Here is a 25,751-nt window from a genome sequence, read left to right as displayed (position 1 = left end):
GCACATGGTTCAAAACGTGAGTCGCAGTATCTAGGGCATAACCCCAAAACAATGCAGGTAAATCACTAAAACTCATCATGGGCCTAACCATGTCAAGTAAGGTCCTGTTCCTCCTTTCAGACACTCAAGTATGTTGGGGTGTATAAGGAGGGGTGAGTTGTGATACTATTGTACATTCCTTCAGGTACTCTAAAAACCCTAAGCTTAAGTATTCACCTCCTCGATCTGACTGAAGAGCTTTAATACTTTTGCCCAACATATTCTATACTTCATTCCTGAATTCCTTGAATTTATCAAAGCCTTTAGATTTATGTCTCATAAGGTAGACATAACCATATCTACTGAAATCATCAATAAATGTGACGAAGTATGAATATCCACCTCTGGCATCAACTGTTAGTGGACCACATACATCACTATGGATGATGCCTTTTGCCCAGTAGCCTTTTCACCTTGTCTTGTGAAAGGAGACTTGGTCATCTTGCCTAACAGGCATGACTTGCATACCTTAAATGACTGAAAGTCAAAAGGGTCCAAAACTCCATCCCTTTGAAGTTTTACAATGCGAGTCTTATTAACATGACACAATCTACAGTGTCAGAGATATGTGTGGTTTTGATCACTATGTTTAGCTTTCTTGGTTTCAATATTGAGAATATCTTTATTGTTTAAATCAAGAACATATAATCCATTATATAACCTTGCAATTCCAAATAGAATACCATTCAAACTAAAGGACAACAATCCATTAGATATTTCAAAGTGATACCCTATATTATCCAAAACGGATACTGATAATCCGAGAATTATGCTATTTTTATTAGGCTTTTAGGTTGGATTTTAGATACTTCTTAGTTCATTTATGCCTGAATTGCTACTTATTTCTTTACATTTCGTGTTTCAGGCTAAAATATACATTTTGAGCAAATAATGAGTGAATTGGAGTTTCTGGACTCAGAAGTAAGCGGATCTCAGGATTTGGGAGAGTTTTGAAGCAGAGTGAAGCACTATGAAGCTTGTTCCCATGGGAGAACACCGAAGATTGAAGATTCAAGCAAAGAAGCAAGCAGAGGGCGATTCTATAATTTTATAATTCTTCATGGAGGTGCGAAATGAGTCACGCATGAGAATCCATTTCACTTCGTCGCCACGGCAAGATTTCTTCTTCGCCGCAGCGAAGTTTGCAATTTTCAGTTTCTTTAAAATGTACAGTTTCAATTTTAGGCAAAGTTTTAGGTGTTTGGGCAAGGTATAAAAGTGAAACTTTACCATTTTGAGAGGGAGTCGTGTTTTACTTAGTCTAGAGCAACTTTTTCATCTTCTTAGTTTTAGATTTGACGAATTTGTGTTGAAAAAGTGAGAAGAATTGGGATTAACTCCGGTGGATTCTGTAACTAGGGGAGATCTCTTGTATTTTCTCTCATTTTTATTATGTTGAACTTTGTGCTTATTGTTTTTCCTGCTTATTGTATTGATTTACCTATGAACTAACCCATTTTGGGTTAGGGTTTTGATGTAGTTCGGATTCTCATGGATTGAGCAATTGATTTTTATTATTTTCATATGCTAGTGCAAAGATTGTGTGATTATTCTGGATTTATTATTTTTAATTGATGAACATGATGAGATTGAGAAATGAGTCATGTTAAGCTTCTTGGGTAGTCACCATTGTAGTATTAAATGCTAGAGATAGATTTAAGAATCAATGAAATCAATTTAGGATTCTAGGTGCTTAATGAGCTTAGAACTATTAATCTTCAATTCATTGGGTGCGGAAGTTTAATAGGGAAAAGTAGGAAAACATAGCCTGAGAATGTATGTTTACAATTTAGAGAATTTGATTTACAATCAATGCTTGTGAATATGGAAATAGCATAATTTGTAGGTTTAATCCATAGAGTCCGAATGAAATCAAAACCCTACCCATTGTTTTAAACTGATATTACCTTGTTTTAATCTCGCTTTCATAATTTAGTTTTGAATATTTAGAATTTTCTGTTTTAGTTTTAAGTTTAATTTTCTCCCATTAATCCAAACAATTTCAATTGCTCCAACTTGAAAACAGTAGAAAATTTAGTGCTTAGCAACCAATCCTCCTGGGAACGATACTCACTCATCAGTTTATTACTTTGTGAGACTAGTGCACTTGCTATTTATGCATGTTGTAGTTACAATGCATCAAGTTTTTGGCACCGTTGCAGGGGATTGAGTTTTGTGTTAACATTAAAATTTTCTTGTGTTAGCTAGATTGGAGTGTTATTTTTACTTAATTGTTGTTTGTTTAATTTTTGTTATTTTTTCTTTGTTTGATGTGATTTCACTCTTTCTATTTTTCTATGTAGTATATGCGAAGAGCAAGACATCAACCAGTGGTTCCTGTTGATCTTGAGATTGAAAGAACCACTAAAAGATTGAACAGAGAAAAAAGAGAAAGAGAAGCTACAGTTGAACTAGAAGTAATAGTTGTAGAGATGGCAGAGAATAGAACATTGAGGGAATTCTCTGTTCCCACAGTTAAAGGTAGTGGGTCGAGTATTACTAGACCAGCAGTACAAGCCAACAACTTCGAGATAAAGCTGACAATCATCTAGATGATCCAATAGTCGGTTCAGTTCAGGGGTGATTTGAAGGAAGATCCAAATCTACATATTGCAAATTTTTTAGAGATTTGTGATACTTTCAAGTCAAACGGAGTGTCAAATGATGCAATCAGATTGAGACTATTCCCATTTTCATTGAAGGATAAAGCTAAGGGGTGGTTACTAGCACTACCATCAGGAACAATCACCACATGGAATGATTTAGCACAGAAGTTCCTGATCAAATTCTTTCCTCTAGCAAAGTCGGCAAAATTGAGAAATGACATCACGTCATTCATTCAAGAAGAGTCAGAATCATTGTATGAGGCTTGGGAGAGATACAAAGAATTACTAAGAAGGTGTCCACATCATGGGTTGCTAGTTTGGATGCAAGTCTAAACATTTTATAATGGATTAATTGTGAATGTGCAAACTATAGTGGATACAACCTCAGGAGGAGCACTACAGAATAAGACTTCGGAAGAAGGTCATGAGTTGCTTGAGGTTTTGGCAAGCAACAATTATCAAAGACCTAATGAGAGGGTGCAACTGAAGAAATCCATGGGTCTTTATGAAGTTGATGCATATATAGCCATTTCAGCCCAATTGACAGCACTTCAAAAATAGTTGGGAAGTATGCAGGTAAATTCCATTCAAGCTCCTCAAATAATTTGTGATTTTTGTGCAGGTAATCACATGAGCAATGATTGTCAAGTGGGGAACACATTTACCTCAGCATCGTCGTCATCGGAGCAGGTTAACTGCTTGGCTGGAAATCAAAGGCAACTGAACAATCCGTATTCCAATACATATAATCCTGGTTGGAGGAATCACCCGAACCTGTCTTGGGGCAATCAAAACCAACAGAATCAGCAAAAAAATCAATGGAATCAAAGGGCATTGCTAAACAACCAAACAGGGGTGAACAACCAACAAGGAGACCCAAGAGTGACAAAATTAGAGGACATGTTTGGGGGAAGTTTATGCAAGAGACCACAGGTTTTATGAATGAGACAGGAACTAATTTCAGAAATCAAGGGGCGTCCATTCATAACTTGGAGGTACAGATGAGGCAGTTAGCTGAAAAGCTAAATGAGAGACCACAGGGGTCTTTACCAAGCAACACAGTGACTAACCCACGAGAGCAAGTGAACGCAATAACCTTGAGAAGTGGGATAGACTTGGAAGAGTTGGAACAATCAAGGAAAGAGAAAACCCCATCAAGGAAAAATGAAGAATCTGATGAGAAAGTTGATGAAGAAATCATTGCTGAAGAGAAACCACCTAGTCCTAGGGAAGATGAGCGGAAGCGGGAAGAGATGCAAAAGAGAAGAATGAGAAATTGCCATTTCCTGAGATACCAGCATAATTGGCACATCACACTGCACCCGTGCCTTTTCCTCAGAGGCTCATAAAAGAAAAATAGGATAAGCAGTTCATTAAATTTCTTGATGTATTTAAAAAACTGCATATTAACATTCATTTTGCAGATGCATTGCAACAGACGCCGAGCTACGCGAAATTTCTCAAGGAGATCTTATCAAACAAAAGGAAGTTAGAGGATAAGGAAATAGTGATGCTTATGGAGGAGTGCAGTGCCATTCTCCAGAAGAAGCTACCCCCGAAACTCAAAGATCCAGGGTGTTTTACTATTCCTTACATTATAGGAGATATTACTTTTGATCGAGTTTTACGTGATTTAGGTGCAAGCATAAATCTTATGCCTTTTTCTATTTTTAGGAAATTAGGAATTGGTGAAGTGAAGCCAACAGCCATATGCTTGCAGCTTACAGATAGATCCATAAAGCATCCTAGGGGCATCGTTGAAGATGTGCTTGTCAAGGTGGACAAATTTATTTTTCCGATAGATTTCTTTGTGTTGGATATGGAAGAAGATAATGATATTCCTCTCATCTTGGGATGACCATTCCTGGCAACTAGAAGACCGTTAATTGATGTTCAAGAAGGGAAGTTGATCATGAGGATGCAAGATGAGGAAGTGATGTAACGCCCCACTTGAGGTATGTAGCTAATTTACGTTGCATTGCTTGAATCTTTATTGTTTTGCTCTTAATTGAGTTGTTATATTGTTAATATTGTTTGGTTGGTCCTTGGTTGAATGGATATTGTGAGTTGGTTGAGTGGTTGCCCTAAAATTTGTAAAAGACTTGGCGAATTTTTGTGTTATAGACTTTGCCAGGGCGAAGAAGAAGCTTTGCTGCGGCGATGAAGTCCTGCAACCTATGATGTAGGTTCTGTCAGTTTTCGCCGGGGCAAAGAAAGATTCTTCGCCGCGGCGAAGGGCTTAAAAAAATGTGTATTGAGATTCTAGAGAATTCTTCCATAGGGGCAAAATGACCTTTCTACCCTTAATTAGCAGGAAAAGTGGGGAGTAAAATGCAAGAGAATTTTATGAAGAATATGCCAGAGTGGGAGTGTGATTGTAATGATTTAAGGACAAGGATGGAATTCCCAAGGAAGAGCAAGGGTAAAATGGGAATGAATGAAGATAATTTGAGTTAAAAAGGGGTTAAATTTAGTAAACCCTTCATTCACTCTTCTTCCACCGCCTCTTCCATTCTCCATTTCCTCTCAATTCTTCCTTCAATCTTTCAAGGATTTTTGAGAGTTTTTAGTTGGATCTTGGTAGAGAATTAATCTAAGGCATCCTACGGTAAGGATTCTTGCTTTAGATGTGAAGTTTTGCATATATTTGTACATTGAAGTCTTATGGTTTTATTGTTTAAAGTTGTAGAGAAGGGACAAGTTACTAAGGAAAAGAGAAGTGTTAGTGGAATCACACCATCACAAGGTAAGCAAATCCCAATCCAAGTTGATATTTGAGAAATCCTTTGTGTAGAGATTTATTTATGCATGATATATGTTATGTTATTGAGAACTTGGGTTGAGATGAGTAGTTATTTTGTGGTTGTTAAGTACACTTCAATTGAGAAGTGTGATGTGTGATGAGAATGTAGTTTGTGATGAAATTGGAGGAGATTGAGAAATCTCTTTGGAAGTGTTAAGTTATGGCAGGGATTATAGCTGGTGAGGGAGTTTTCTCCTATTTGGATGGTTCAAGAGAGGGATAGACTTATAAATAAAGTGGAGTGTAGGTATGCACACTAGTTGTTTGATGAAATGCCTAAGAGAAGTGTGAGCATGAGTTGTGAACCTTCATTTTTGCTACATTGCATAATGGCATTTCCTAAGTGCATTAATGAGCATGAACCATCCATATGCATTAATTGTGCATTTGAGAAGTAGTTTGAGAAAGAGTAGAGAACTTTGTGACTAACCTACTCTAAGCATTAGGCTACACTATGAATCTAGTTTGAGAAAGAGTAGAGGACTGTGTGAATGAACTACTCTAAGAGTAGAGAGAATGAGAAGAGCACTAAGAACGGGTTGGTGCTTTGTGATCTCCACACGATAGGTATGAGAATGGGTTGGTGCTTTGTGATCTCTACCCGATAAGTATGAGAACAGGTTGGTGCTTTGTGATCTCCACCCGATAAGTATAAGAATGGGTTGGTGCTTTGTGATCTCCACCCGAAAGTTGTGAAAAATGGGTTGGTGCTTTGTGATCTCCACCTGAAAGTCACGAAGAGTGGGATGGTGCTATGTGAACTCCACCCAGCCGTGCCTTCGGTAAGATGAGGCCGTGACATATAGCAGAAGTTAAGTAAAGAGAGCTGTGTGAGGGATGAAAATTGTAAGGAAAGAATTAGAGAGAGTTACGGGGATAGTCGAGTAAAGGATTTACTTACTGAGCATTATTTCATGCTCACCCCATTGTTTTTCTTTGTGGTTGCAGGATCTAGGTGACAACGCAGTTGGATGGGCGTCGGCAAGCGAAGAGTAATAGCTACACTGTCCACTGTTTTAATACCATTTTGTAAATGATACTTTGTTTTGTATAAATAATGTTTATATGTAATAAAAGAAAACTTTGGGCCCATTTACTTTTGCTACTATACATATATTCTACTTGATATATTTCTACAAGTATCATCGTGTAAAGCAGTCATTACAAGTGACATTCAATGTCCTTGAACCTCTTAAAGCTCCACGAAAGCGAGAGTCATGTTTCAAAATTGATTCGGCAGGTCAATCTGCAATTGAAACGTCCCAACTTGATGATCCTCATTCGTGAATTAAAGGATGCACGGTCAAGTCAAGGCGAACCAAGGAGGAAGACCACAACCCAAAGAGCTTTGCACCATTCCAAGATAGGCCACCACTGAGCATGTATCCTCACAAGGGATGGATTCCTCCACTTAAACAACCAGAAGAAAAATCAAGAAAACTGAAAGTTGTTGGTAAGAATGTTCAAGCCATGAGAAGGATGACCAAGGAATGGAAATGGGTGGTTAAGCTCTCAACAAGAGCCCTAGGTGACAAAAATCATCAACAATTGAAACTTCGGTGCAAGGACAATGCTCGGGAGTTGATGTATTTAGATAGTCCAGATTGACATGAGAACTTAAAAGAGTCGAGCTTTCCGACTATAAACAAGCGCTCCTTGGGAGGCAACCCAAGTGTTTTCAGTTGTTGTTGTTATTTTTAATTGTTTAGTTTTCTTTTAATTTTAGATGAAGTCTAATTTGTGTGTTTTTGGGTGTTTCAGGTGAGTTATCGAATCAAGGCGGAAAACGGAATTGTCTAGTTTTCACCGTGGCGAAACAAATTTGTGAAAAATTGGAATTTGAAAAGTCCCAGACTTCGCCGCTGTGAAGTTTCTTTTTTGCCAAGGCGGTGCATCTCTGTAATTTTTTGCTGCGGCGAAGCATTTTGTTTCATCGCGGCGAAGAAAGTTGGGCAAAAATCATAAAGAGCAATTTCGCCGCGGCGAAGAAATTCTTCGCCGAGGTGAGTCGGTACTATAATTTTTTGCCGCAGTGAAGAATTTGTCTTCGCTGCGGCATCAACTGGGTTTTTAAAAAAACCCTAGATTCGACCTGCTGAACTTCGCCACGGTGAAGTCTGCTTTATATAAATACCCACTTTATTTTCTTCATTTTTCACGCCACCCTTCAAACACATTTGAGAGAAAGTTCTTTCACTTTCAATCTCGATCCTTTCCAGTGAATTTCCATTACTTCTTCTCACTCCTAAACCATCCCAAACACAAACACAACTCGATCTAACCAAGATCTTTAAAAAAATTGAAGGAATTTTTGGGTTCAAGAAATTGGGGGTTTTGCAATCTAGGTGACTTATTGTTTTGGTAAGATTTCAAGTTCCCTAAGCTTTTAATCGAAATTTTTTGCGTTTAGAATTGTGGATCTGAAAATATTGATTGTGGTTGAGTTGTGAAGTTTGGTGATTTTGTGCGTTAATTTTGTGTTAGAAGAAGTGTTGATTTTGCATTGTGTGATATTAAGGAGTGTGGATTTTGATTTTGATTTTTGGAGTATTTGGTTGATTGCGGAAAAATCGTAGTTTGGGGGTTAAGTGCAAATTTTTGGAAGTGTGTTTTACTGTAAGGTTGATTGTGTTTGTCATAGGGCGAGTTGAGTTGAGTATTTAAGTTGAATTTGTGAGTTGATTGCGGGTTTAGAAAAATGCCGCTCACAGTGTTGTCCAAGGGAAAAGGAAAAGGAAAGAAGGTGGACAACCGATTTGTGAGTGATAAGGCCCGAAAACGCTATGAAGGGGCAGCCCAAAGGAAAGATAAAGGATTTATCCCTGAGCGTGGATTAATCGCGAGCCAAGCTATGGATTGGAGTCAAGGGAGACATTGGGGACTGTTTATGAGTGCACTTGCACAAGCGGTGGTAGAGCCACTTGTGAGAGAATTTTATGCCAACCTCCCGAATTGTGCATCTGATACTGTGTTTGTGAAGGGTAATGATGTGGCATTGACTGCGAAGGTCATCAATGAATTTTAAAAATTGCCTAACACCATGATGAGTATGAGGAATTCAGGAAGACACAGAAAAGGGATGAGGTAATCCTTTAGGCTATAGCAAAACCGAACACCACTTGGGAGGTTTCAAAAAAGGGTAAAAAGAGCATCAAGGGAACTAACTTGACACCGGTGGCTCGGTTGTGGCAGTATTTTATTTGTGTGAGGATGATGTCGAAAACCCACTATAGCACGGTGACGTATGAGAAGGCATTACTACTTTATTCTATTGCCACGGGAAAGAATATGTATATGGGACAAATTATCTTGACCAACATTCGGCATGCAGCCAAACCAGGGTGAGGAAGTTACCCGTTCCCACATTTCATTTCAGCTTTGTGCACTAAAGCAGGAATCGAGGTACATGATGATGAGCCACTTATCCATGCTGCCCCAATCCTTGACTCAGACTACTATCACAAGCACCTTGAACGTCCAGACGATGAGCAACCTAGCGTAAAGACAAAACAAAAGAGAACCACACAGGGAGCTGCCACATCATCTAGTTCCACAGCTACTATGAAGGAAATGATGCAGCAGATGATGGGTCAGATGAGACGTATGTTAAAACGTTAGGAATGGCTGGCAGAACAGACCCGAATGATCTATAATTTGCAACAGAGCTGCTGCTAGAAGCTGGATATTGATACTTCAGCATTCCAATGGGAAGATTGGGATTCAGATGAGTGGATGGGCTCCGAGTAAGAAGAGGACGACACTGAGGGAGACAAGGAGAACGACGAATGAGCCGGAACACCTGTTTTGTACTTTGTTTTTGTTTGTTTTCATTTTGGTTTATTGTTGGGTATTGTGGAACTTTGAACTGATTTTTGATTTGTTTGTGGTTTGTTTTTAGATTGTTTTTCGTTTAGTTTAAATTTTTTGTTGAACTTTTTAGTTGCAAAGACGAGATTAGGGTTGTAATATTTCCATAGTAGTTTGTGAATTTTTCTAACACAGTAGACACCACAGTTTTCAATTGTTTTTACAGATTTTCATGATGAAAAAGTCAAGGACCAGGTGTGTACACTGTTGAACGACACCTCTATAAGTAAACGGTCTCATATACGTAGTGAAAACAAAACAAATATAATATAGAGATCGTTTACATAAGCCAAGATCAAGGGTATAATTTTACAATTCATATTAAATAAAATCTGCAGAAAAATAAATCTGAGTTTAAAGAAAACAAACGAACGTTGAAGGCTCCTCCAAATTTGTCGACGAATGTTTTGCTACCGATCCAAGTGTAGGATCGAACCCACGTAGTCCACACGAAGACAATCTCAAAAGAACCAAAGAGGGATTTGCCAGATCCTCTTTGGCTTCAAGATTAAGAAGACAGCAAATCAATTGAATTGATTTTAGGCCAAAAGGTGTTACTGCCGTGGGAGTGAAAGAGAGGGGCTGTGCGTTTTTCAAAGAAAAATTCTGTCACATTTAATTAACACATTTTTCTTTTTATAGTACATCAATTTGCCCTAATCCCATATGGAATAGGCTTGGGCTCCAACCCAAACGCCTCATGTTGCCAAACACTCCCAATTCGATATTTTTATTTTTCCTCATTATCTCAATTAAAATCAATTAATATATATATATATATATATATTTATTTATTAACATTTAACAATAATGATAATATATATTTAAATATGTGCGAATACACATTTAAATGTAATTTTACTTATTTAATTTTTCTAACAAATTAAATAAAGGCTACGAACTCAGCAAATTTAATTGCACTGTGAAATTACCAAAATACCCTTTCACCTTAAAAGACGAAAACGCCCTTTTTTCTTCTTGGATCTTAAATTGTCTTCTATGTGTGTGACCCATAGGCTCCTCATCATATCGGTAGTGTATAGTATCGTGATTAACACCAATTAATCCTCTCACTAATACACAGACCAAGATTGGCCCTTAGCAAGGCATCATGGCCACCCGAAAGATTTGGATTCAGCAAAGTAGTTACCTGTCAACGATATGGTTACCATGCAATTCGTTCCTTTCATCATACGTTATCTCGATGAGACAAGGCATAGAAATAGTGTCAACCTTCGATTACTCTCGATATTACGTATTCAGTTTCTAGACCAATGACCTGTATTATAATTCGGATAGAGCAACAACTCAATCCCACTGTGGCCACAGTTTTAGTGTCATTGCCATTTACTGAATTGCACCGTGAGATAACTTTCTCCCGTACCCGGGAGTGATGAATCCTCTGTCAATCCACCATAGTCTTGATACACTCCTTGATGTAGCCAATCACCACCGTATTGACAGCTCTGAAAAGAACTACGTTAGGGTCTGGTGTCAAACTACTCCATTGGTGCACAAGACACTCGCGTGATCTCAGTCTAAGGATCACATGCCCACCATTCGTTAGAAGATTTGTTCCATAGACACTGGGGTTACCATATGGAATCCTCTGGTGGGTCAGTCCAGTAAACTTGCTACATGAATCGCCTACAGCAAGCACCCATGTTTGCACCAGGTTTTCACCAAACAACCTTGACAAGTGAGATCAGTCACACTTTCCACAGGGTCGTTCAACACTATGATAGCCTTACTGTATTACCTGTGCCCTTACTTCATAATAATATTGGGGCTACGATGTTTCTAGAATGCCACCATATGTGCTCACAGGGTTCTCACATTCAAGATTTGAAACACTTGTACCCTCATCAGGTTCTCCCATTCTAAGACATATATCATACATATTGCATAATAATGATTTACGCGTTATAGAATAAAATGCCTTTTATTGATTATGAACATTATAACAAAGAGTCAATTCTACAATAATGATTGGCTCTAGGCATCTACTCTAACAATCTCCCACTTGCCTATAGCCAATCATTCATGTACTCAACACTGAACCCAATTGCCTGCACTATAGCCAGTCATTCATGCACTCAACATTGATGACCCAATGCCCATCATGCTTCGGCTACACACAAACTTAATAGTGGGTTGGTTGGTATTTTGCAAATCTGCACTCCCTTTCTTATCGATCCTTCAGATCAGATTGAATCAACTTAGAAGTCTTTGGATCACTGGTGGAGACTGTGATTTCCAGCCACAACAATGGTCCATTGTTATCGCAGTACAACTATACTGGATTGGCAATGCATGAAATCAAATCAAGTTCAGTAATGAACTTCTTGGTCGAAACGGCATATATGGCTGCATTAATAATGCGATATACTTAGCATCAATGTAGAATCCCTGCAGTACACCAATTAAGCTCTTGCAGCTCACTGCAGTTATATTGAGACAAAATGTGTAATCCCAAATTGCGAACTATAATCATCCTTTTCCCGTTTGGAAATACATCACGGTATTCTCTTACAGTGAGGTCATCTTTCCTCCATAATCCAAGAATATATATTCTTATGCCCTTTCAAGTACTAAGAATGTCCATTGACACTCACCCAGTGTCATTCACTTGGATTTAGTTGATATCTTCTACTAGTGCTGAATGCACATAAACCTCTCTAAGTACTAACATATTGCTCACTTGAGCTTGATTGATATCCACTACAAGTGCTGAATACACATTAGATCATCATCTCAGATACAAGATGGATCCACTTGCTAAAGCTGTGGGATCCTCTTCATTCCATCTCTCTCATTGTGTGGTTAAAGACCATATCCTTACAGAGATAGACGACATATGCCATCAGAGAAATCCCTTCTTGGATTTTTTTATATTGAATGCGTTCACACCTTGTCTATGTACTCTGACTTAGTTTGAGCAACCTACCCGATCTATCACGATAGATTCTTATTCCAAGGATGTCTGCTTCCCCTAAGTCTTCATGGAAACACTTGGATAACCAGCCTTTATTGACTGCAAGTTTGGTATATCATTTCCAATCAATATGTCATCGCCATACAACACTAGGAATGCTACTGTTCTCCCACTCCACTTTCTTGTGAACACAGGGCTCATCTTCATTCTTGATAAAACTGAATTCTTTACGGCTCATCAAAATGAATGTTCAACTCCTTGAAGCTTGCTTGAGTCCATAAATGGATCTCTGCTACTGCATACCTTATACTTGACTATCAAGACAAACCATCAGGTTGTGTCATTACACATCCTTCTCAAGGTTTCTGTTCAGGAAAGCAGTTTTGACATCATTGCCAAACATAGTCATGATATGCACAGTTGCAAGCATATCCAGATGGATTTATCATGGCAACTGGCGAAAAGGTTTCTTCAGTCAATGCCATGAATTTGTTTGAAACCTTTGGCAACCACTGTGCTTTATAAGTATGAACATTGCCATCCTGTCAGTCTTCTTCTTGAAGACCCATTACACCCTATGGGTTTTACCCCTTCAAGTGGTTCCACCAGAGACTACACTTGGTTCTGGTACATGGAGTCCATCTCAGATTTCATGGCTTCAAGGCATTTAACGGAATATAGATCCGATATAGCATCTTCGTAGGTTCTGAGTTTTTATCATCTGGTAGACCAGTACTCACCATGTTGAGTCACGAGATACCATATCTCTCGGCTCATGGCGTACTCTCCTAGATCTATGCAGCTCCTATGCTACCTAAGGTGGTTCACTTTGATCCACAAGTTGGGAGTAACCTCCTCATTGCTGAACCACTTCCCATGGCACTCATTCCGTCCTCGTCTAGTATATCTTGTGGTTCTAGAACTTCATCGAGTTCTACTTTTTCTCCCACTAATACTTCTTAAATATTCTTTTCTAGGAAGACACCAGAACAAGCAATAAAATTTTGCGCTCTTCCGAGTGGTAGAAGTAGTATCCTTTGGTCTCCTTTGGATACCCCACAAATATACATTTACAAGATTTTGAGCCTAGCTTATTCGAAGTCAATTTCTTAACATAAGCTTCGCAACCCCAATCCTAGATAAGACAAGTTGGCTTTCGCCCACTCCATAGCTCATATGAGTCTTATCTACAGACTTTGACGGCACACGGTTCACAATGAGTCGCAGTCTCTAAGGCATAACCCCATATGATGCAGGTAAATCACTAAAATCATCATGGACCTAACCATATCAAGTAAGGTCCTGTTCCTTATTTCCGACACTCCTTTGTGTTGAGGTGTATAAGGAGGTGGAGTTGTGATACTATCCCACATCCTTCAGGTATGTCTAGCTCAACTTGCAAGTTGCATTGTAGTCATTTTGAGATATCCTTGTTATCTTTCTTAAGAACATATTATTTGAAACAATTCCATAAGAAATTATTATACTCAAGGACAACAATCCATTAGTAAACTAATATTCTCATTTGTCCTATGTGGACACCAGAAATATATTTCTAGAAACTGAAGAAAACCATAATAATCCACAGTTCCAAGAAACAATCCATCGCTAAATCAGACATAAGATCCTACAGCAAAGCAATAGCACGTGTTTTTCCTTCCAATTGGTAGGTCCACCTCTCTCACGCGAGCATCTACTCTACCGTAGTTCCGCACATCATCAATGTGAGTACCACATCTTGTTGTCAACTAGATGTTTACAGGAGAAGTTAATCTCAATAACGTACCTGACGAAGATAACATCTTCTTCCCTTTTGCTAGCAAGGCCTTGCAATGTTTCCTCCAGTGGCTGGGATTCCCATAGTGAGACAAATGCCTTTCCTTTCTGCAACAATTCTTTCCATTGACTTCTGAGCCCTTTCCTTTTCACTTGAGCTGGCTTCAACCAATTCAATGTTTCCGACATTTTCATGCCTGACTTAGTAGTCTTCAACAAATCCAAAAGCTCGGAAAGGGTATTCTTCTTATCTTCCTCAATAAAGTCATAGACAAATTGAGATAAGAATCTGGCAAGACTGAATATTAGGTTTATCATTAAACCTCCATTAAGTCCACATCCCAAAATCTCAAGCTTATCACATACCCGATCCACTTGAGTATAATGATCGCCAATTTTGTACCCTCTCCATCCTACATCTGAATAATGATCGAGACACATATGCTTCTCATTTCTTGAAGAAAATGAAGAATAAGCTAATCCATTTTCTGGCACTGCTGTCGCAGTAAGGGTGCCATTGATGCAAGCACAAGGATCTAGTCATTTGCTTTTGCATCATGTGTATGCTTCACATATCCTACCCAATTTCATGGATAGAACTATCACAGCTCTGGTTGATAAGCTTGCTCAATAGTGTATAATCTATTGCTTGACTGAAGTATATTGTTTATACTTCTATACTAGTCAACGAAATATTCACCCATTCCATTCTCTCCCAGTTCGATGATTGTGCGCAGCGATGTTGGGATCATTTGGCTCAATTTAAGTGAATCTACAAGTGCAGAAAATAACTATTATTACCATGTCATTATATTGTTTTAATATGGTCTTTTATTAATGAAGCTCCCACTATTTTACTCAAGTCAATAGCCCTCACCATTAACTCGGGAAGCCCGTTGGCTTTCTAGTGGACCGAGATCCCATTATGCCCATTTCAAACCTTTGCTTTGGTGAACAAGCCAAAATGAGTTGATTAGGTAGGCCAACAACTTAATCCACCACAGTTGATACTCCTACTATCAACCTCAAGTGTGAGAAGCCAACAAGCCAATCACACAATCCATGGACACTACTGCCATCATCCATTGTGATTCTCAGTATCAACAGAGTGGAACTATATGTCACCACGTACACAAAATAGTTGTACTGTCTACTATGCACTGACGCATGTTTATCAACTTTCGCTTTGGCGAACAAGCAAAACCATCATTTTAATTAGACCCATCACCATTAAGGAAAACTCCAATGCATTTTAACCTCCCACTTAGTAAGTGTACCCTTGGCTTTGGTGAACAAGGTTTCGACGAACAGTGGTTTGATTAAAACCATGGTGAGGGAAGGCTTTCGTGACTTAATATCTTTGATTGAGGTTTCTTATTAATGTCTCACCAATTATTATCTTTGTTAGAATGACATTGTTTGGCATGTTATTGAACATTCAACCTTATCATGCATTCTAAACAAAATATTAAAACGTGCTGGTACTGGCCCAACAAAACCGATTTCCGGAGCCTAGCGGAATTGTGGGTCACTTAGGGTTCCTGTATAAACTCTTGAGTCTTCAAGTATGGTTGCCTCGTCCTTTGCTCTGTCTTCAAGTACAACAAAAAATATCATTCTAAATTTACAATAATAATTATACAATTCTTTACATCAATAAATTTAGAAACCTCGATTTACATTCGAGGGGAATTAGATGAGAAAGAATGTACATCGAGAAGAGGAGAAGGCAGGACACGCAGGCCCTATTTAATAAATATACAACTATACATACCCAAAATATTTTAAAACATTCACCCTTAGGTCTAATCTCATGTCCCAGGCACCATGCATATACAAACATACAAAGCATATATTTCAAAACATCAATTTTTGAAATCGTGGGTTAATTATTTACCCCCTATAATTTGCAAAACTATGTTTGGTCCAAAAGTTTTGAAACTTTACATTTTGGCCCCTGCACACTCGGAAGTGCGCTCGCTGCGCCAATGAGTTAGATCGTCGTGGTGTGCGTTGATTACTTGACATTTGTCGTGTGACGATTTGGTACATTGCCCATCCTAAAGATGATCGTCACGGCGAGTGCTGTTTTCGTATAGCGCTGTCCAGAAGACGATTGCCGCACGAGATTTATATAGCCTGGCGAGCGCTGGTTTTGTCACTCACACTCGTCGTCCAGAGGATGATCACGGCGTCGATGATTTATATTGCCGCGGCGCGCGTACACAAATCTTAGCTCCGGATTTGTTCATACAGTAACCAAAACACTCTAAACGGATTTTGCAATCAATCAAACACATTGATCTCAACAAAAAATCCATCATGCATTAAATCAAACTTGCAGTTCATCAACAATCAGTAATTGATTATCAATTTCTCAAAACATGATTTAAGGCAGATTTTAAAGGCAACAATATCACCAAAACATGTTATCAACCATCCAATAAAAATTGTAAAATTCAGTACGCTAGGCTCGATACCACTGTAAGTAATGGTCCCGTATACACAGCGGAAACAAACAAATATAATATAGAGATCGTTTACATGAGCCAATCAAGGGCAAATTTTACAATTCATATTATAAAATCTGTAGAAAAATAAATCTGAGTTTAAAGAAAACAAACGCACGTTGGGGAGCTCCTCCAATTTTGTCACAAATGTTTTGCTACCGATCCATGTAGGATCGAACCCATGTAGTCCACCACAAGGCAATCTCAAAGAACCAAAGAGGGATTTGCTAGATCCTCTTTGCGTTCAAGATTAAGAGACACAAATCAATTGAATTGATTTTGCCAAAGGTGCTACTGCCGTGGGAGTGAGAAGGGGCTGTGTGTTTTTTCAAAGAAAAATTCTGTCACATTTAATTAACACATTTTTCTTTTATAGTACTCAATTTACCCTACTCCCATATGAATAAGCTTGGGCTCCAACCCAAACGCCCCATGTTGCCAAACACTCCCAATTTGATTTATTTTATTTTCCATCATTATCTCAATTAAAATCAATTAATATATATTTAAATATATATTAACATTTAACAATAATGATAATATATTTAAATATGTGCGAACACACATTTAAACGTAATTTCACTTATTTAATTTTTCTAACAAATTAAATAAAGGCTACGAACTCAGCAAATTTAATTGCATTGTGAAATTACCAAAATATCCTTTCGCCTTAAAAGACGAAAACACCCTTCTTTCTTCTTGGATCTTAAATTGTCTTCTATGTGTGTGACCCATAGGCTCCTCATCATATCGGCAATGTATAGTATCGCGATTAACACCAATTAATCGTCTCACTAATACACAGACCAAGATTGGCCCCTAGCAAGGCATCATGGCCACCCGAAAGATTCGGATTCAGCAAAGTAGCTACTTGTCAACAATATGGTTACCGTCCAATTCGTTCCTTTCATCATACGTTACCTCGATGAGACGAAGGCATAGAAATAGTGTCAACCTTCGGTTACTCTTGATATTATGTATTCAGTTTTTAGACCAATGACCTGTATTATAATTCGGATAGAGCAACAACTCAATCCCACTGTGGCCACAGTTTTAGTGTCATTTCCATATACTGAATTGCGCCGTGAGATAACTTTCTCCCATACCCGGGAGTGATGAATCCTCTGTCAATCCACCATAGTCTTGATACACTCCTTGATGCAACCAATCACCACCGTATTGACAGCTTTGAAAAGAACTGCATTAGGCTAGTGTCAAACTACACCAATCGGTGCACAAAGTGCTTTGGTGATCTCAAGTCTAAGGATCACATGCACCACCATTCGTTAGAGGATTTGTTCCATAGACCCTAAGGTTACCATCCATATGGAATCCTCTGGTGGGTTAGTCCAGTGAACTTGCTGCGGTGTAATCGCCTACAGCAAGCACCCATGTGTTGCACCAAGTTGTCACCGAACAACCTTGACAAGTGAGATCAGTCACTGCTTTTCGATAGGGTCGTTCAACACTATGATAGCCTTACCTTATTATCTGTGCCCTTACTTTAGAATAATACTGGGGTTATGGACGTTTCTAGAATGGCCACCATATGTGCTCATAGGGTTCTCACTATCAAGATTTGAAACACTTGATACCCTCATCACGGTTCTACCATTCTAAGGACATATATCAATACATATTGCAATAATAATGATTTACGCGATATAGAATAAAATGCCTTTTATTGATTAATGAACATTATTACAAAGAGTCAATTCTGCAATAATTGATTGGCTCCAGGGCATCTACTCTAACAACTTCAACTTCACGGATTAATCAGGGAACTATCTTGTACTTTTACAGATTTTGTTTTTCTATTCCTAATTTGTGCATAATGTGACATTGGGGGCAATGCCATCTTTAGTTTGGGGGTAGGAAAAATTTGAGAATATTTGAACTTTTTATTTTATTTTATTTCTAGTGGAGAAATGCTTGAGGCAAAATTCTAGGAATAGACATTGTTGAGGAAATGATTTAGGCATTTTTTTTTTTCGGAACGTTTAAGCCTTTCCAGCCAACCCATGAATGAATCTTTCCCTAGTCACCCATTTGAGCCTTAAAAGATTTTTCATTGCTTTTTATTTTGTTGCAAACTAAAAATTGTCCAATCAAATTACCCTAAACACATAATCACACCCTTTAGGAGAATTTTGGACTTAATGCAAACACAAGGAACCTGAAGAGTTGAATGAATGAACTAAAAGAATAGTTTGGGGGTTGTGAGATGAGCAAAAAGAATAAGAGAGGTAGTTAACTTCAATTTGAATTGTTTTTATTATTTTCAAAAAAAAATAATAATAATAATAATTTTTTTTAGAACTGCATTGCAGAAGCAAAAATAAGAATTGTGCATGGTTGAGGGTTGTTAATTGGTTGACATCTTGGGTGATGGTTGAGAAAGGAAGTGGGAGTTTGATTAAGTCTTAGTGTTTGCTTTAAGGAAACCATGTTCTCTTGTTTGTTTATCCTTTCATTTCCTTTGGAGCCCACTACCCGAGCCTAATGTTACAAGCTTGCAAAGACCTTTTGATTCTTAGCGATGTCTAATCCTCATTAGTAGAGAGTAGTTCGATATTAGGCTTATGGAGTCTGCCGCCATTTGATAAACTTTGCATTTTTGCATAAAATAATCCGGGAAGTCGAAAGGTGGATTGAAGTGGGGATCACCTACTTGGGGGAACAATAGAGAAAGATAGTTGATGTTACTTATAACTTCTTGGAGTGTTAAACATTTTTCTGGTAATAATTCTTCAACAATCTTTGAGGCTTGTACAAATTATAGGCAATTCATATGTTGAGTGGAGTCTAATTCTTGTTGTTCATTTCCAGTCTTATTGTGTTGTGTTTTAGTTTTTATTGTTTTCTTTCTTTGGGTTTTGTACCTGATGCTCGAGGACGAGCATGTCTTTAGTTTTGGGGTATTTGATAATCTGAGAATTATATTGTTTTTATTAGGCTTTTAGGCTGGATTTTAGATACTTCTTAGTTCATTTATGCCTGAATTTCTACTTATTTCTTTAATTTCGTGTATCAGGCTAAAATGGACATTTTGAGCAAATAATGAGCGAATTGGAGTTTTTGGACTCAGAAGTAAGTGGATCTCAGAATTTGGGATAGTTCTGAAGCAGAGTGAATCACTATGAAGCTTGTTCCCATGGGAGAACACCGAAGATCGAAGATTCAAGCAAAGAAGCAAGCGGAGGGTAATTTTGTAATTTCATAATTCTTCATGGAGGTTCGCCGCGGCGAAGTTTCTTCTTCGCCGCAGCGAAATGAGTCATGCAAGAGAATCCATTTCACTTCATCGCCGCGGCGAGATTTCTTCTTCGCTGCAGCGAAGTCTGCAGTTTTCAGCTTCTTTAAAACGCACAGTTTCAATTTTAGGCGAAGTTTTAGGTTTTTGGGCAAGGTATAAAAGCGAAACTTTACCATTTTGAGGGGGAGTCGTGTTTTACTTAGTCTAGAGCAGCTTTTTCATCTTCTTAGTTTTAGATTTGACGAATTTTTGTTGAAAAAGTGAGAAGAATTGGGATTAACTCCAGTAGATTCTGCAACTAGGGGAGATCTCTTGTCTTTTCTCTAATTTTTTTTATGTTGAACTTTGTGCTTATTGTTTTTCCTGCTTATTGTATTTATTTACCTATTAACTAACCCATTTTGGGTTAGGGTTTTGATGTAGTTCGGATTCTCATGGATTGAGCAATTGATTTTTATTATTTTCATATGCTAGTGCAAAGATTGTGTGATTATTCTGGATTTATTGTTTTTAATTGATGAACAAGATGAGATTGAGAAATGAGTCATGTTAAGCTTCTTGGGTAGTCACCATTGTAGTATTAAATGCTAGAGATAGATTTAAGAATCAATGAAATCAATTTAGGATTCTAGGTGCTTGATGAGCTTAGAACTATTAATCTTCAATTCGTTGGGTGCAGAAGTTTAATAAGGAAAAGTAGGAAAACATAGCCTGAGAAGTTAGGTTTACAATTTAGAGAATTCGATTTACAAGCAACGCTTGTTAATATGGAAATAGTATAATCTGTAGGTTTAATCCATAGAGTTCGAATGGAATCAAAACCCTACCCGTTGTTTTAAATTGATATTACCTTGTTTTAATCTCGCTTTCATAATTTAGTTTTGAATATTTAGAATTTTCTGTTTTAGTTTTAAGTTTAATTTTCTCCCATTAATCCAAACAATTTCGATTGCTCCAACTTGAAAACAGTAGAAAACTTAGTGCTTAGCAACCAATCCTCGTGGGAACGATACTCACTCATCACTTTATTACTTTGTGCGACTAGTGCACTTGTTATAGTTACAACGCATCAGATACTGGAATAATATTTCTAGAAATAGAAGGTACGTGATAACAGTTATGTAGTTCCAATAACAAGCCTATAGGCAAAGATAAACAATAAGTCCCTATAGCCAATGCAACCACATATGCTCCATTTCCAACTCGTAGGTCTACCTCTCCTTTGGCGAGCACTCTACTCTACCTTAGTCCCTGCACATTAGTAAAAATGTGAGTACCACATCCTGTGTCAATGACCCAAGATGTTGAGGGAGAGAAGTTAATCTCAATCATATAAATACCTGAAGTCGTAGCCTCTGACTTCTTCTTGCTTGCAAGGAAAGCCTTGCAGTGTTTCCTCCAGTGATCAGGCTTGCCACAAAAGAAGCAGACTACCTTGCCCTTCCCTATGCCACTCTCCGGCCCAAGAGCTACCTATCCTTTGGGCTTGGGCTTGGGTTTGGCCTTGGACTTACCCTTGCCGTTACCCTTTGCTTTACTAGCAGTAACCAGTAAAATAGGCTTGGACTTTTCAAGTCTTGCTCTGCAGTCCTCAGCATGTTCAGAAGTTCTGATAGGGTTTTCTCCATCGCATTCATATTGAAATTCATTATGAACGGAGCATAAGAGTCAGGCAAGGATTACAAAATTAAATCCATTTGTAATTCTGCATCCAAGCCACATCCCAAAGTCTCAAGCCTCTCTATGTGCTCTATCATCTTGAGCACATGAGGACCAATTTGGGCTCTCTCATTCAGACAACTCCCAAATAGTGCTTTCGACACCTTGTACCTCTCATGTCAAGCATTTGTTTCGTAAATCTCCTTGAGGTGTAGAATAATGGAAGAAGCATCCATATTCCCATGCTGCTTTTGCAGCATAGGTGTCATCAATGCTGAGATAAAGCATTGTACGCTATCAACATCATCAAGGAACTTTTGATAAGTTTCCTTAACTTCTTGACTGGCATCAGGATCAGGCTCGGCCATGTATGGCTTTTCAAGGATATACAATTTCTTTTCTAACTTGAGTATAATCCGAAAATTACGATACCAGTCTGAGAAATTGGATCCATCCAACCTGTTTTCTTTTTCGATTATCGGTCGCAGGTTCATAATGCTCATTTTTGGTGAATCTACAATTGCAGAAAAGATAAAGTTATTATAAAGTTCATTATTATTTAATATGGTCTTTTATTAAATGATGCTCCCACTATTTTACTCAAGCCAATAGCCCTCACTATTAACTCGGGAAAGCCCATTGACTTTCCTTGTGGACTGAGATCCCATCTGGCCCATTTCAAACCTTCGCTTTGGCAAACAAGCCAAAATGAGTTGATTAGGTAGGCCAACAAACTTAATCCACACCAGTTGATAGCTCCTACTATCAACCTCAAATGTGAAAAAGCCAACAAGCCAATCACATAATCCAATGGCTCCAACCATTGTCCTCAAGTGTGATTCTTAGTATTAGTACAGTGGACACTACATGTCACCACATACACATAATATGTGTACTACTCTACTATGCCTATGACGTGTTCATCAACCTTCGCTTTGGCGAATAAGCAAAACCATCATTTTAAGTCAACCCATCACCATTAAGGAAAACTCCAATGCATTTTAACCTCCCACTAGTAGAAGTGTATCCTTCGCTTTGGTGAACAAGGTTTCGACGAATAGTGGTTTGATTAAAACTATGGTGATGGAAGGCTTAAGTCACTTAATATACTTTAATTGAGGGTTTTTATTTAATGTCTCATCATATTATTATCTTTGTTAGAATGACATTGTTTGGCATGTTATTGAACATTCAACCTTAGCATGCATTCTAAACATAATATTAAAACGTGCTAGTACATGGCCCAACTAAAACCGATTTCCTTGAGCCTAAAGGAATCGGTGGGTCATGTAGGGGTCCTATAATAAACATCTTGAGTCTTCAAGTATGGTTGCCCCGTCCTTTGCTCCGTCTTCAAGTACATTACAAAAATATCATTTTACATTTACAATAAAATTAATATTAATTAATTTTACATCAACAAATTTAGAAACCTTGATTTACATTCGAGGGGAATGAGATGAGAAGAGAATGTACATTGAGAAGAGGAGATAGGCAGGATGCACAGGCCCTATTTAATAAATTTACAACCATACATACCCAAAAATTTTAAAACATTCATCATAGGTCTAAGGCTCATGTACTGGGCACAATGTAATATACAAACAAGTATATTGCATACATTTCAAAAACAATCCATTTTTGAATTGGGTGGGTTTATTAATTAATTACCCTATTATATGTGCAGAATGATTATTGGCTTTATAGGTTATTAAAAACTACAGATTGGTCCCTTTGCAAAAAATATAGAATTGGGAAAGCTACAGACTTCGCCGCGGCGAAACTTGGAAACCCCAATATGAACAGTTCATGTTTTTTTGCAGTTTTTGTGTAATAACACGAATCCAAATCGAATCGAATGCACACACGTTCAACCAGGACATCAACCAACCAATATAACATCCATCAACACATTCTTAAACCAATTTATCATTTGAATCATTCATCCAAAAGCAGATTTTGCTGATTTTGCTGATTTTTTCAGATTTTACAAAAATAACATGTTATCAACCAAATACATGTTATAAATCATACAATAAACTATAAAAATTTGATACCCGAGGCTCTGATACCAATGTTAGTGAACGACCCAGTTAAGCAGTGGAAAAAACTACATGGATCGTTCCTTAGAACTAAGATCCGGGTACAAAAATCACAGTTTATACAAAAATAATCAAATCTGCAGAAAATCAATTCAAGGTTTAAGAACCATACCCATGTTGGAGGCTCCTCCAATTTTATCTCTGAACATGTTTTGCTACCGACCCAAGTGTAGGATCGAACCGATGAAGTCCACATGAAGACAATCACAAGGAACTAAAGAGGGATTTGCTAGATCCTCTTTAGCCTTAAGAACAAAGAAGAAAAATAAAAAAGAATTTGATTTCAAAGCAAATAAGCAATTTGGTGTGGGAGAGAGTGTTTTGGGGTTGTGTGTTTTTCTTTCTCAATCAAAGAATGAATCATTAATTAAAAATCACACACACCTTTTTCTTTTATAGTCATATTTTGGTTGCCCTATTCCCTTATGGATTAGGCTTGGGCTCCAACCCAAACACCCCATGTTTCCAGACACTCCCAATTAGATATTTATTTTAATTCATCATTATCTTCAATTAAGATCAATTAATATATATATTAACATTTAACAATAATGATAATTTATTTAAATATATGCGAACACATATTCAAACGTAATTTCACTTATTTATTTTTTTCTAATAAATTAAATAAAGGCCACGACCTCAGCAAATTTAATTGCACTGTAAAATTACCAAAATACCATTTCACCCAAAAAGACAAAAACACCCTTCTTTCTTCCTGGCTCTTAAATTATCTTCTATATGTGTGACCCATAGACTCCTCATCATACCGATAGTGTATAGTATCACGATTAACACTAATTAATCGTCTCACTAATACACAGACCAAGATTGGCCCCGAGGAAGGCATCATGGCCACCCGATAGATTCAGATTCAGCAAAGTAGCTACCTATCAACGATATGGTTATCGTACATTTCGATCCTTTCATGATCCATTATCTCGACGAGACGAAGGCATAGAAATAGTGTCAACCTCCGCTTATTCTCGATATTATGTATTCATTTTTTGGACCAATGACCTGTATTATAATCCGGATAGAGCAACAACTCAATCCCACTGTGGCCACAGTTTTAGTGTCATTGCCATATACTGAATTGCGCCGTGAGATAACTTCTCCCTTACCTGGGAGTGATGAATCCTCTATCAATCCACCATAGTCTTGATACACTCCTTGATGCAGCCAATCACCACCATATTGACAGCTCTAAATAGAACTGCGTTAGGCTAGTGTCAAACTGCACCAATCGGTGCACAAGGCACTCCGGTGATCTCAAGTCTAAGATCACATGCACCACCATTCGTTAGAGGATTTGTTCCATAGACACTGGGGTTACCATCCATATGGAATCCTCTGATGGGTCGGTCCAGCAAACTTGCCTATAGCAAGCACCCATGTGTTGCACTAGGTTCTCACCAAACAACCTTGACAAGTGAGATCAGTCACTGCCTTTCGATAGGGTTGTTCAACACTATGATAGCCTTACCGTATTATCTGTGCCCTTACTTTAGAATAATACTAGGGCTACAGTCGTTTCTAGAATGGCCACCATATATGCTCATAGGGTTCTCACTATCAAGATTTGAAACACTTCATACCCTCGTCACGGTTCTACCATTCTAAGGACATATATCAATACATACAATGATGATTTACACGATATAGAATAAAAAGCCTTTTATTGATCAATGAACATTATTACAAAGAGTCAATTCTACAATAATTGATTGGCTCTAGGGCATCTACTCTAACACAAATCTCTTTTGATTTCTTCCTGGTTCTTAAGGCTAAAGAGGATCTAGCAAATCCCTCTTTAGTTCCTTGGGGTTATCTTCATGTGGACTTCATTGGTTCAATCCTACTCTTGGGTCGGTAGCGAAATCCATTCAAAGACAAGTTGGAGGAGCCTCCAATAATGCGTATGATTTCTTAAACTCTAAACTGATTTTTCTACAGATTCTAATATAATTTATAAACTATAAATTTGTGCCCTGATCTTGGTTCTAAGGAACGATCTATGATGTAAATAATTTTTGTTTTTCGCTGCCATGTATGATCGTGTCCTAAATAAAAATTGAGAATCCTAATGCGAGACCTTCTTTGGAACGTCGACTAGACTGTTAAAATGTACCTTCCTTGCCTTGGAGAGGTAGTATGTCTAGTCTTGACCCTTCTTTAACCTATACAAATGGACGAGC

The 25,751-nt window shown here is 37.9% G+C and overlaps 1 non-coding gene across 1 annotated transcript; it reads right to left on the bottom strand.

Moving 5' to 3' along the window:
• Positions 1-2,849: 2,849 nt before the first annotated feature.
• On the bottom strand, positions 2,850-2,956 carry LOC116132652. Its single transcript, XR_004128442.1, has one exon. It is a non-coding gene; the product is annotated as a small nucleolar RNA R71 (small nucleolar RNA).
• Between the last annotated feature and the right edge of the window lie 22,795 nt (positions 2,957-25,751).

The sequence above is a fragment of the Pistacia vera genome, unplaced genomic scaffold (assembly GCF_008641045.1).
Source record: "Pistacia vera cultivar Batoury unplaced genomic scaffold, PisVer_v2 Contig258, whole genome shotgun sequence".
Taxonomy (NCBI): domain Eukaryota; kingdom Viridiplantae; phylum Streptophyta; class Magnoliopsida; order Sapindales; family Anacardiaceae; genus Pistacia; species Pistacia vera.
The sequence above is the reverse complement of the archived record's forward strand: the minus strand, read 5'-3'. Positions and strand labels throughout refer to the sequence as shown.